Source organism: Meriones unguiculatus, chromosome 19 (genome assembly GCF_030254825.1).
Source record: "Meriones unguiculatus strain TT.TT164.6M chromosome 19, Bangor_MerUng_6.1, whole genome shotgun sequence".
In the NCBI taxonomy this organism is placed as follows: Eukaryota; Metazoa; Chordata; class Mammalia; order Rodentia; family Muridae; genus Meriones; species Meriones unguiculatus.
Genome location: NC_083366.1, coordinates 51401702 through 51414553, shown reverse-complemented (window position 1 = coordinate 51414553; position 12852 = coordinate 51401702).

The window sequence follows — 12852 nt, the reverse complement described above, 5'->3', positions numbered from 1 at the left end:
GCAGCCATGACCATTCAGGCCTTTACAGCCATTGAAGCAGGACAGTCTCCCCAAGCATGGTTGGCTATCATAAAAAGCTAAAATGCTCAGGATGCGAGGCTAAGCACTGCACTCAGGGTCAGCCGCTTTGGACCCAGAGAAGAGCATGTCTGATTGCATGCAGGTTGATGCCCCAGGTCCCGCCTCTGAGAAAAAGGTATCGGTCGGGTCTGATGCTCTTTGGGTGGATGACACCTAAATGAACATCCGTACAAAGTCCCAATTTATTTCTAATATCAGAGATCAGACCTCTACTCTTGCCTGATGCGTCTAAAACAAAAAGGGGGAACTGTAGAGAGCTGCGTAATGCCGCGCCTTAAAGATGGAGCTGGTTTCCGCCTTCCACCTTCCCGATGGTGAGTGCTCTCTGTCACGAACAATTCCACATTTGGCTAAGGCTGAGGATCTGGCTTGCTTCCATGTATGTGGACCTATCTGCATTGCCCACGTGGCATGCTGGGGTTGGCTACCCAGAGGCTATTTAAGCTGTGGGCTGGCTTTCCCCAGGGTCAGATGATTGTTCAAGGTTCCTGAATAAACTGCATTGAAAAAAAAAATGACAGTTTGTTATTTCTCAATTTGTTATTTCTTGCTGGCTTATCAATCAGAAGGTTGTCCTCTCACATGATGGTGGGTTGGTGGGAAGCACGTAGTAGCCTCACTCTTACACTTGGAGGTTGGTGCTGGTGGTCAGTTGGGACTGTTGACCAGAGGCCTCAGTGCACCTCTATGTGGGCTTCCTGGTAGCTGTTTGGGCTTTCTCACAACATGCTAAATGAGTTCTAGGAAGGAACATTCCAGAAAGATAAGGCCTATTGTAAACATGCTCAACAATACAGTTGGAGTACTCTTGTTTCTGACTCATTGACCAAAGTTGCTCTTGTGGCCAAGGGCTGAATTGATATGAGAGATTATACATGGGCCTGAATCTTGGGAGGTGGTTCACTGGACACCACCAGGGCAACAGCTGACCATAGACTATATAAATGATAGTCTATATAACTAAGAAGCATCTTCACCAGCTGGTCTTTCAAATTGAGTTTATGGCTCTTTGCCTAATATGTTCCTCCTTTTCTCCACACAAGCCTCATGTACCTGAGTCAGGCTGGTCTTGAACTTCCTCTGTGGCCGAGTATGACTTTGAGTTTCTGATCCTCCTGCCGATGCCGCCTGAGGGTATTTTAGGCATGTGCCACCATGCTGGTTTTTATGCAGTGCTGGGGACTGAAACCAGAACTTCCTGTGTGCTATGTAAGCATTTGACCAACCAAACTACTTCTCTAACCCCTGAATACATGCCATTTGAAACTTTGGTGATGTTTAGGATGATGAAGTAATCAGTAAGTGGCTAGCTCATTTGTAAGTTTAATATTCTCTGCTTTCAGTTTAACAAGAAAGAGGAATGGCTATCAACTTGACATGACTTAGAGTCATCTGAGGGAGTCTCAATTGAGAAATTGCCTAAATCAGATTGATCTATGGCCATGTCTGTGAGGGATTATCTTGACTGAAAACCGATATCAGAGGGCCTAGCTCTCTGTAGGTAGCATTATCCCTTGATGCCACTCCATGTTCTCTTCCTCCCATTGCACGCCAGGCTGGGCTGGGGTGAGGGAAGCTTAGCTGGGGCTGGTGGGTGCAGTGTAGGGCCTTGGCCAGCAGTAAATGTGTGGGTAAAGAACACATACACACACACACACACACACACACACACACACACACATACACACATACACACACAAACACACGGAACAGCTTTGGAGAACTGGTTCAGTTTATTGGGGGTGAGGGCAAAAGGGGGTATTTGTGCCCTATAGGAGGAGGGCAGGGTCTCTGGAGCAAGGTTTGCATGGCCATGTACAACTGGCCAGGACAGGGCTGTTGGAATATACTTCATCTTCATACTCAGGGGCTAGGGTCTGAGGTGGGGAAAATCTTAAAAGGCCAAACAAGGAGTGAGGCCTGATTACTGTCAGGGTGGTAAATTCTTACGAGGGTTGATAGTGGGGCTGCCAACTTTCTGGCACGAGATTGAAAGAGGAGAGGGGGAGCCAACTCCTGCCATCCTCTTGTGAGGTATTGAAGGGTTGAAGTTCTCCTCAACCCTTCCTCCACTAATCCTGAGCCATTGCAGTCCCACACCCAGGCAGATGCATTTGGATTGTATAGGATATCTAGCTGCACATGAACCTCTGAGCAAACTCTGAATGAGCCAATGAGTGGTATTTCCTCCATGGTTTCCTTGTGAATTCCTGCCCTGACTTTCCTCAATGATGGATTGTGATCCAGAAGCATAAGCCAGATAAGCCCTTTCCTACCTGTAGTGGTTTGAATAAGAATGTCCCTCATAGGCTCATATGTTTGAATGCTTAGTCACCAGAGAATGAAACTCTTTGAAAGGATTAGAAGGATTAAGAGATGTAGCTTTGTTGGAGGAAGTATGTCACTGGGGTTAGGTGTTGAGGTTTCAAATGCCCATGCCACACCCAATAGCTCTGTCTGTCTGTCTGTCTTTCTATCTCTCTATCTCTCAGCCTGTACCACACCTGCTAGAGCACCATGCCTGCCTGAATGCTGCCAAGTATACTCTCTGCCACGATGTTAATTGACTAACCTCTGAAACTGTGAGCAAGCCCCCAACTAAATGCTCTCTTTTATAAGTGTTGCTTTGGTCATGACATATTTTCACAGCAATAGAACACTGACCAAGACACTACCTTAAGTTGCCTTATGTCAGAGCGTCTTATCCCAGCAAAAGAATGCAACTAGAATAGTGACTATCCACTGAAGTTAGTCAGATCTCCATTTCTGCTAAAGGCTCTCCGTATCTTTAAGTCATGTTGGGCGCCAGATATGTCCCGACCCGCGGGGCTTCAATGGGGTTCCTAAGGTGGAGAGATTAGAAAGAATGGGGGAAAAGGGACAAGAGACGCAGGAATGAAAGCCAAGTCTGTTCATCTGATCAAGGCTTCCGTTTATTAGAAATTTTTACCCAACTTATATAGGGAGAAGGCAGGAAAGGGGGAAGGTTAATCTACTGCTGCAGGAAATAGGAAGAGTGCTTTCATGGGTTAAATATTGTACCTGCAAGATACCATAAGGATGTTCTCTTAAGATATCTTACGGATGCTCTAACAAAGGATGTCCTCACAATCTATCACCCATGATTTAGGGTCTTAGATAACTCTTTCACTACATAGCTTTAGGTCTCCACTAAATGACCTTTGCTCTCTACTTGGCTTTGGCTTCAGTAACTACCTTTGTCTCCACTAGATAGCTTTGACTTTGGCCTCTGTAGATAGCCTTGGCTCACTAATTGTCTTTGGCTTCCGTAGATATCTTTGTCTTCACTAGATAGCTTTGACTTTGGCTTCCATAGATAGCTTTGGCTCCTGGCAAGAACCCAGTGGTATTACCCACATTCACGGTTGTACAACCAATGCCAATACCCATTTCTAGAACTTCTTTTCAAATCCTAGGCAAAACTGGATTCCTAACACATAAGATCTCCATGTTGCACCTTGTTCCCAGGCTCTCTTAATATCTATGAGTCTGCTTGTTGTGTAAAGGTGATGATATAGTGCTTGTCTTTTGGAGACTGACTTTCTCAATGTAATGTGCTCAAAGTTCATCTTGTTTTCAGTCTCTGTCAGAATCCCCCTTTTTTTTCTATAAATATGTATGAATACACCCCACCTTACAGACATTCTGCTTGTCAATCTTTGTATTTCCAGGCTCTGGAAAGCACCGAGTCACTGCTTGGTGGACGCTGTAGTTTGAGTGTGAAATGTCCCCCACAGGCACCTGCATTTGAGCACTTGGTCCCTAGGTGGCGATGCTATTTTGGGAAGCTGTGGAACTTGAGGAGGTGGAGCCTCACTGGTGAGTCACTGAGATTTTATCACCCCACTTCCTATTCACTCTCTGCTTCTTCGCTGCAGATGTGATGTGCCCAGGCAGACTCTCAATCCTGCCCAACCCCCTCCCCATGACCTCCCCATGTCTTCCCTACCACAGTGGCATGTATCCCCTAGAACTGTAAGCCAGAATAACCCTTTTCTCCCTTAAATTGTTTCTTGTCACATATTTAGTCACAGCAATGAGTAAAGTTAATGATGGATGGTTGAAGGAATGAGTGGATAATACACAAGCTTTGAGTGCCTGAACTGGTTAAAGTTGACTCAGTTGCTCAAGTCACCAACATAAGTGCTCAGTGCCCATGTTCAGAACTTGTTTTTCACAAGTAAGAAAATCAACATTTCTCCCCTGATATCATCAGAAACATAAACAAATTCCCCATGGTGGAATATGATCTCACAATCAAGATGAAATGTCTGAGTTTCCCCAGTGGCTGTGCTTCAGTCTACTCTGGGGAAACTGACAGAAGACATTCTTCAGTCTACAGTGACGGCACATCTTCCTTAGTGGCTTTAATTTGCATTCTCCTGAGGGAGAATTTAATTTGCATTCTCCCCCCCCCCCACACACACACATACTAGTTGGTCCTTTCTATTCTTCTTCTTCTTCTATTTTTTTTTTTTAAATAAATGTCTCTTAGACAGGCATGGTGGTGCACACCTGTAATCACAGCACTCAGGGAGCCAGAAGCAGGTGGATCACTGTGAGTTCAAGGCCAGCCTTGTTTACAAAGTGAGTCCAGGACAGCCAAGGCTACACAGAGAAACTCTGCCTTGAGAACTCGAAAATAAATTAATAATAATAATGATAATGATAATAAATGACTCTTCAGGTTCTTTGTCCAAGTTGCAAACATTTTTTTGTAGAGGACTCCAAGTAAGAATCCAAATCAGTGTTGACAATAAGCTATATCTAGTTTTAAACTACTCTGCTGTGTATGAAATAGTGGTATTTTTGGGGGTGTGGGGGGGGGTCAGAATGTGCTTTGCCTTGAGAGACTGCGTTACACAGAGCCTTTGCACTCTATCCTGAGGGAACAAGATGAAAGCCCCCGGGTGGAGCCACAAAATACGCCATCTGCCGGGCACCGGTCGCAGGCACAGCCATAAACAACGCTCCTTGGAGTTGAAAGAGAAACACTCTGTAAGTTTATCAGAGTGAATGGAGATTGTTAGGGGCACATGAGCACGTCAAAATCATATCAGAGGAGCCAGGCCCAAGAACTACACGGACACAGCAGACGGAGGAAGAGTGGCGGACACCCGACGCTATGCTGGTGATGCCCCGCCAGTCTGCCATTGGTGATACCTAGTACCCACTTCAGGGGCTGGAGAGCAGAGGACTCCCAGCTGTCTGAGCTTCAGTTTATCTTGTCTCTTCCACTGTTAATGCAGTTTGGGATTACCTGCTCATCTAGCTGTTCACCTGTCTAGACCCGGACCTTCACTGGCCGTTTCCTTCGGCTGGACCAGCTCAGCTTCTCACCTTGCAGTTTCATCCCACAGCATCGCTCTCTAACTCCGACTCCAGCTGCTTGAACGGCAGCTGTTTCCTGTTTGTTATCTTATCAGTACAGACTCCCTCAACCCACTTCTGACACCTTTTCGACTCTGACTCAGGCTCTTTTAACTTGGCTTTGTCCTGTAAACCACAGGTATGCACGTAGGCATACAGATATGTTCACCGTCTGCTGTGTGCCATGAGAGTTAGTGATTGAGACTGGAATGAAAGAACCTGAGTTCACCAGTCAGCCAGGGTGGCTGGGATTACGCGGCACGTTGCGGCCGCTGAACCTGATGGGCCTTGTGAATTTTACTGTTACTCAGTAAATTCTGACATTGGGGGAAGACATGAATGTGTTCATCTACGTTTCTGATATAGTGTACGCACAGTAATGCCCTACCCACTAGCAAGCAAACTGTGGAGCCTGACCCAGTGGCTTGTGATGTCCTATAAAAATCATTGGAGCCTGTGATCCCTACAGTCCCACTCCATTGGCCATTGTCAGGGACGGTAGGCGGTGTCTAAAAATCTCCCTCCTAAGTAGATAGAGAATTGCCACCTCTTAGCTATCTCAATATTTCAATATGACCCAACACAAATAGCTCAGGCTGCAAGGCCAAGAAACTTCTCTTAACTGCTGTAAAAGGCCCTCTCTCCCTCCCAGGGGTACAATTCTTTGTCTGGGAATTCACCTGCTGTGTTTCTGTTCACAGTATCTATCTTTTATAAAAACCTCACTTCTGTTTTCCCTAAACCAGAATTAAATTAAATACTTTCACGTTGTGTCTTGGGCTCATCGCTCCTGGTGTAACAGATGTTGTTGCTATTATTTTTGCTGCTTAAGTTTTAGTTCCTGATGTGCTTTCCATGAAATACTCAGCTGGGATGTTCACACAAAGTCTCACTGCTTTTGTAGGTTGTCTCTCTTTTTGCTGCACAGAAATTTTCAAGTTTGGTATTTTAGTGTCTGCTTGTGTTTTGAGATCATATCCAAGAAACTGTTCCCAATGACCATGTGGCTGTGAGCTTCCCCTATTTCCTAGGGTTTGTAACCTCAGACCTCACATCAGGGCCTTCAGTCCACTTGAGCTGATCTTTGTATGGTATGGTGGAGGTTGAATCTCATCTTTTGGCATGTGGATATCTGGTCTTCCCAGAAGGCTTGGCTAGGGATTTCTTTCCCTTCTGCGTGTCTCAGCATCCTTTCCGAGAGTCAGAGGGTTACAAGTGCTTGAGTTTATTCCTGACCCTGTTCCATCGGCGGATGCAGGGGTGGGAAGATGGGAGGAGGAAGGAGCTGGCAGGAGACAGCACGCCTGGATGAAGGCAAGCTGAACTGTGGAATGCACCCTCTGCAGGGCAGAAGCAGAACCACGTGGCACTGTGGGTAGAGAGAGGCAAGGGCTTTTCCCATGGAAAAATGACGGAAAAATGGCCCACCAGCTTTGCCAAGGGAGACAGGGGGATGTCAGCTCTGGGGCTCCCTGGAATCCCATGAGGGTGGATCGCTGGATCTCTGCACTTCCTGAAAAAGCTGTTCCAAATGTCACTGAGTGCTGGCCTTAGCAACAAGCAGCCAGGGGTGTAGGTACAGCGCTTGGCCAGGGTCCAGAGTAATATGTGAAAAAAAAAAAAAAAAGACCTTCACATTTCTCCAGGCTTTCTTTAGAAGTAGAGGGAGGAGGCTGGATACAGTGGCCCACAGATGAGATCTCAGCTCTTGAGAGGCAGAAGCAGAAGGATCAGGAGTTCAAGGTCATGCTCAGATACATAGCAAGTTCCAGGACTGTCTGGGTTACATAAGACCTTGTCTCAAAATAAATAAAATAAAATGGAGGGAGGAATAGGTGTCTTGCAAAATATCTACAAATGTCTTAGTTTAATTTATGAGTAAATGCAGCGGGCTCAGTGGTGCACGCCTGTCATCCCAGGGCTCTGGGAAGCAGAGGCAGGCAGATCTCTGTGAGTTCAAGGCCAGCCTGGTCCACACAAAGTGAGTCCAAGACAGCCAAGGCTACGTAGAGAAACCCTGTCTCGAAAAATAAACGAACGAACAAACAAACAAACAAACAAACAAATAAATAATGTGGGTAAAAAACAAAATACCTTTCACAAAACTCTACTTCTCAAAGGGTAGCTGGATTGTTTTCACCACCATCAATATCTCAGAGAACGTCCTCTTTCTTTTCTTTTCTTTTTCTTTTTCATTTAGTCCAGGAGCTGAAAAAGAAGAGAGGGGAGAATTTGCCTTTTTTCTTCTTTTTGAAGGAGAGCAGAAGCAAGTTGCTGCTTGGCATAAACCCCAACCCTACTGATTAAATAACAAAACCATGCGCAGCCTGCAGACAAATGAATTGGTTTCCTTACTACGGCACTTCCAGTCAGAAAAGGTGAGCTGGGATGAGTGATCTGTTCTCTGGGGCCTGGAAGTACCTTGTGAGCTTTTGGGTGCAGCTCCTTAAGTCCATGTATCATCAAGAAGAAAAGTACGTTTTTAAGAGACGTTCAAATCTTACATGAGAATAAATGGGTGGCTAGGCTGAAACGGGCCCCGCTAGAGAGAGAAAGCATTCATTTAAATACCTGATTTATATCCAAATCCTTTCCATCAAAGACCTGGCTCCAGCAAGAGGAACGCACAGACATTTCTGGTGTGCCTGTAAAGTGGCCTCAACATCCCCTGCCACCATATCCAAAAGCCATAATTGGCTCTGAGGGTTGGGCATCAGGTTACGGGTTCCAGGGTGACACATGGTCCCATTCAGAGGAAACTGGAGTTGCCCCAAGGCTGCTTTCTGCTGGCTCAGGGCCTGCAGTTCCTCAGTCACAGCGAGGTGGGACCAGAGGCTGTGCCCTGGGCTGGAGGCTGGGGCACTGGGAGAACCTCGATCCAGTCACTGGCTCATCAACACTTCCCTCCACTCTGTCCTCCTCGCTGGCTCCCTCCTGGCTGTCTGCTGCTCTTTTCCTATCCCTCAGTAACAGATATCCTAGCGTTCCTGCCAGAACCCAAGACAGCCAGTGAAGAGCCAGCTGCTGTGGGCAAGTCTGTTCTGGCTCGCAACTGTTGTTTTCATTCAGAATTCTCTAGAATCTTAGGTCCCTTTCAATCTCCCCACTAGGTGGTCTTTTCTAGGCTTCTGGACCTCTGAGGCAAGCATGTGGGAATGACTTTAGGCCACTTCTCCACGGGGAGACACGTCCCCAAGACACAGGGAGCCTGAGAGTGGAAGATGGAGTGTTTGTGGCTTCTTCAGGGGAAGGCCACACCCTGCTCCACCCTCAACCATGTGCCTTCGGCACAAGACATCATATGTGAAAAGGCAAATCAGGAACACACAAAACAGTGACACAAACACGTCCTATCCCTGTGCCTGGCACACACAGTCCAGTGTCAGCTGAATAGAATTGCTTGAAACCATCGCCTCACTGATGCGTGAACTCCTTCACTTTATTCTGCTTTGAAAAGGTCAAGTTCCTTGTATTGCAGAGCCTGTTCTGGGGAGGAGTCCTCTTGATGGTTACACACACACATGCACACAGACACCACACACCATTTTGTTGATCAAGAATATTACAAACATTTCGTTTTCAGAAGTCAAAAACTCATATCAAGAAGATAAACAAATTCTATGGAAACTCTTTATTTTCCTTATTATTTTGAGATAGGATCTCTCTATTACTTAACTCTGGTTGTCCTGAAACTCACTACATAGACCAGGGTGGCTTCAAACTCACAGAGATCCACCTGCCTTTGCCTCCTTAGTACTGGGATTAAAGGCGCGCAATAACCTTTTAAAAACCATTTGCTTGTGGTAAAACACAGAATGTGAAATTTATAATCTTACCAGCTTTAAGCTTGTACGTAGTCCATCAGGATTAGATAAAGTCACAGAGCTGCAGGTGGAGCACTTGCCTGGCGTGCTCAGGGCCCTGGGTTCACCCTTAGGCTCACGAGGCTGCACAGGAAAGTCTGAGAAATCCAGAGAAACAAATGTACATATGTGTATATTTGTATGTATGTGTACATGCTTATGTAAATGCACATGCTTCCATGACTGTACGGACATTGCCACCATCCATCTCCAGAATGTCCTACTCTTCCTAATCTAACGTCTGTATCTATTAACATTGGCACCAAATTCTGGCAACGACCAGCTCCAGTCTCTGTGAGCATGACTCTTCAAGCGCCTCATGTAAGTGCAAGGAGAAGTTACTTTGTTCTTTTTTTAATGCAGAAAATCTTTTAATGACCAAAGAGGTGATCATTTTTGAATCACAGAATTGACATTTTCGTTAATCCACTCACAGGCACAGAAGATCCTGGGGCCCCACCCCCACACCCATTACCATGATCAGCCTTTTTTTTTGGGGGGGGGACAAATGTCTGAGCAAGTCACCTTTCCTGAGGTGGAGGGAAGAGGCACTGGGCTCTAAGCATCTGCATGCAAAGCAGATCCCGGCTGACAGAGGCTCTTTACTCGAGACAGACAAGGGCTTCGGCCCTGACTTTCTCCCTCTTTTCTTCCCTCACGCCTTGTTTCTTCTCACCTGTTAGAAACTTTTTTGTTCCTATCAGAGGTAGTTAGCCTGGCAAGGACTCATATTTTCTGATCCTTCCTCTTTGCACCAGTTAGCCAGTTGCATCAGCCTGTGAATCTGAGCTCCTAGCAGTGGGATGAGATACAGTCACCACTTACATAACAGATAAAAGAGGAGAGCTTTCTTGGCCAAGTGTGCTTTTGCTGGCCCGGTTTGGGTCTTTTTGTACAACCTCAAAAAAAAAAAAAATGCCTTGGCAAGCTAATTTCCCTTTGTTCTTGTGTTCCTCCGTGTGACATGGAGACTCTTCTTTGTTTCAGCATTTGGCCTGTTCAAACCTCTCCAGTGTCTTGAGATATCTTCTCCACCCAGCTCCTGCCCATCACCCAGCCTGCCACTCCTCCCTCCTTCCCTTCCTTCACCGCATCCGAGTCTGCACACCTTTTCTGGGGGTGGAAGCGCACAGAGATTTGCCACACTTGGGGTTGAATCGCGGCCCCTCAAATTTCCACTGTGAAGTCCTCACTTGCACAGTCTTGGAAGTAGTAAGTAGTGCTTACAGCCAGCACCTTTACCGATTGAGGAAGGTGAAATGAAGTCCCTGGGGTTCTTGGATGTGTATGGCTGGTATCCTTAAAGAAGGGGATCAACAATATGGCTGGTGTCTTTATAGGAAAGAGATGTGGATCCGGACACCTAGATCCAGGAGGGGTCATGAGCAGACATAGCAAGAGGCCTACCAGCCAAGGAGAGAAGCCTGGCAAAGCCCACAATAGTGCTTTCATGTCCCAAGGAAGTAAATGTCTGTGTTGGCGTGTGTGTGTGTGTGTGTGTGTGTGTGTGTGTGTGTATGTATGTGGTTGTTGTGCTATATGGTGATGTGTCTGTGTGTGTGTTTGTGTGTGTGTGTGTGTGTGTGAGAGAGAGAGAGATAGAGAGAGAGATGTATGTGGTATGTGTGGCATGTGATGTGACAGCAAACACACACCAGTACCAAATCCTAGTTGACGGCATCTTTCTTCTACTCTGCTCACACACTTTCAAGGGTCCTTCAGGTCCCATCTGAAATCATCACCTGTATGGCCCTTCTTCCCCAAGATTGTCTCCAAAGTGCTGGGGGCCACAAGGGGACATCCTGCCTGGTTATGCACACTCCTGGGACAGCTCTCTGTGTCCTGAACCTCTACTTACCCACGTAGAACACTTCTATCTTCCAGCACCTTGGATGGGGCACCCGGCTGCCTGCCAGGCTTTTGTCATGCTTGTTCCATAGTGGTCTCCAGCACAGTCTGACTTCTTCCAATCACATGTTCCGTCTCTCTTGCTCATTCCAGCCAGCCATTCTTTTTTCCAAACCACAAACCGGGCAGCCACTCTTGCTTCTTCCTTCAACCCTTTCAGTGGTTCCCTGTCACTCACTGGAGGACATTTGAACTCATGTACTGGTACACATGGTAGAAGACCAGACTGCTGATCTCCTCTAGTCCACCTTGTGTCTCTGACTCGGGCTCTGTCCCAGGCACATTCGTGCCTGTGGCTCTGGAACACTCGGCTTGTATATTAGCTGCTTTTCTCATTTCTGTGACAAAATACCTGGCAAAAGCAGCATAAAGCAGGGAGATTTTAGTTTGACTCTCAAGTCAAGGCTGGGACTATATGGGGATGGGTAGGGCCATCAGGTCACGTGCTTATAATCAGGAAGCAGAGAAACATGAACATTGGCATTTCTTACATAGTCCGTGACTCTAGTCCATGGGTGCTGCCACCCATATTTAGGGTGTGAATGAATTAAAACTAACAATAACAGGGCTAACTCCATTTTGTTTCTCTGACTCTATCTTAAGTTGACTCTCTTTAGAGTGACTTGGTCCCCACCTTCGGGTTCTGAGAAAAACCACCTGACCCTCCACCCCACAGATTGTTGTGAATACCCAGAATGTGTTAATAGATAACTATAATCATGCCTCCACTCCACAGGTTGTCATAAATACCACAGAATGTGTTAATGGATCCTCCATCCAGCAGGCTGTCTTATGGACATCTTTCTGTTTGACCAGGTGGCTCAGACCAATCAGCTTAAAGGTTACCTCACTTGCTGAACCCTTACCCAATTTTACCTAATCCTGTTGGAATTCCCCGCTTGTGGTTTTTCCCTTTAAAAACTCTGCCCTCCTGAGACTCTTTTCTGAACTGTTGCATCAGGGACGATTGATGGCCTGAGTTCGAGCTTGGATAAAGACCCTTGTGTGTTTTCATCAGACTTGTGTTTCTGGTGTCTCTTGGGGGTCTCGTGATCTAGGCATAACAGGAGGGTCCTCCCTGCTCAGTTAACACTCTCTGGAAATACTGACACACTCTGAGGTGTGCTTTCATGGTGAGTCTAAATCTCATCAAGATAACAATTAACGTGAACCACTCTAGCCCATTGTTGGGCTGCTTTTCTCGCCTGCCATCTTCTCCCAGACTCCTCCTGTCAGCGTAGGCATCCATCTCTAGAAAGGCTCCCTTGAATTCCCAGGATGTGCTTGGCACTCCTTCACCATTGCAATCATGCTCTTACTGTCTTCCTTTAAAAAAAATATTTTTTAAAATTTATCCTTCAACAATCTCATACACATATGGATTCTACCCCAGTCCTTCCCTTTCCAACTTCATGTCCTCTCTCTTTCTCTTTTTCAATAACCCACAGAATCCAACTAGTGCAGCCTGCATGAGCATGGACACCTACTTGAAGAAAAATGACACTTCCTCGGCAGCCAGTAGGTGTCAACAGTCCCAAGTTAAAGGTGGGACCTCTGAAACTAGCCTCCAACTGACCTGTGTTGTTGGCTGGCTTGGTCTTATGCAGGT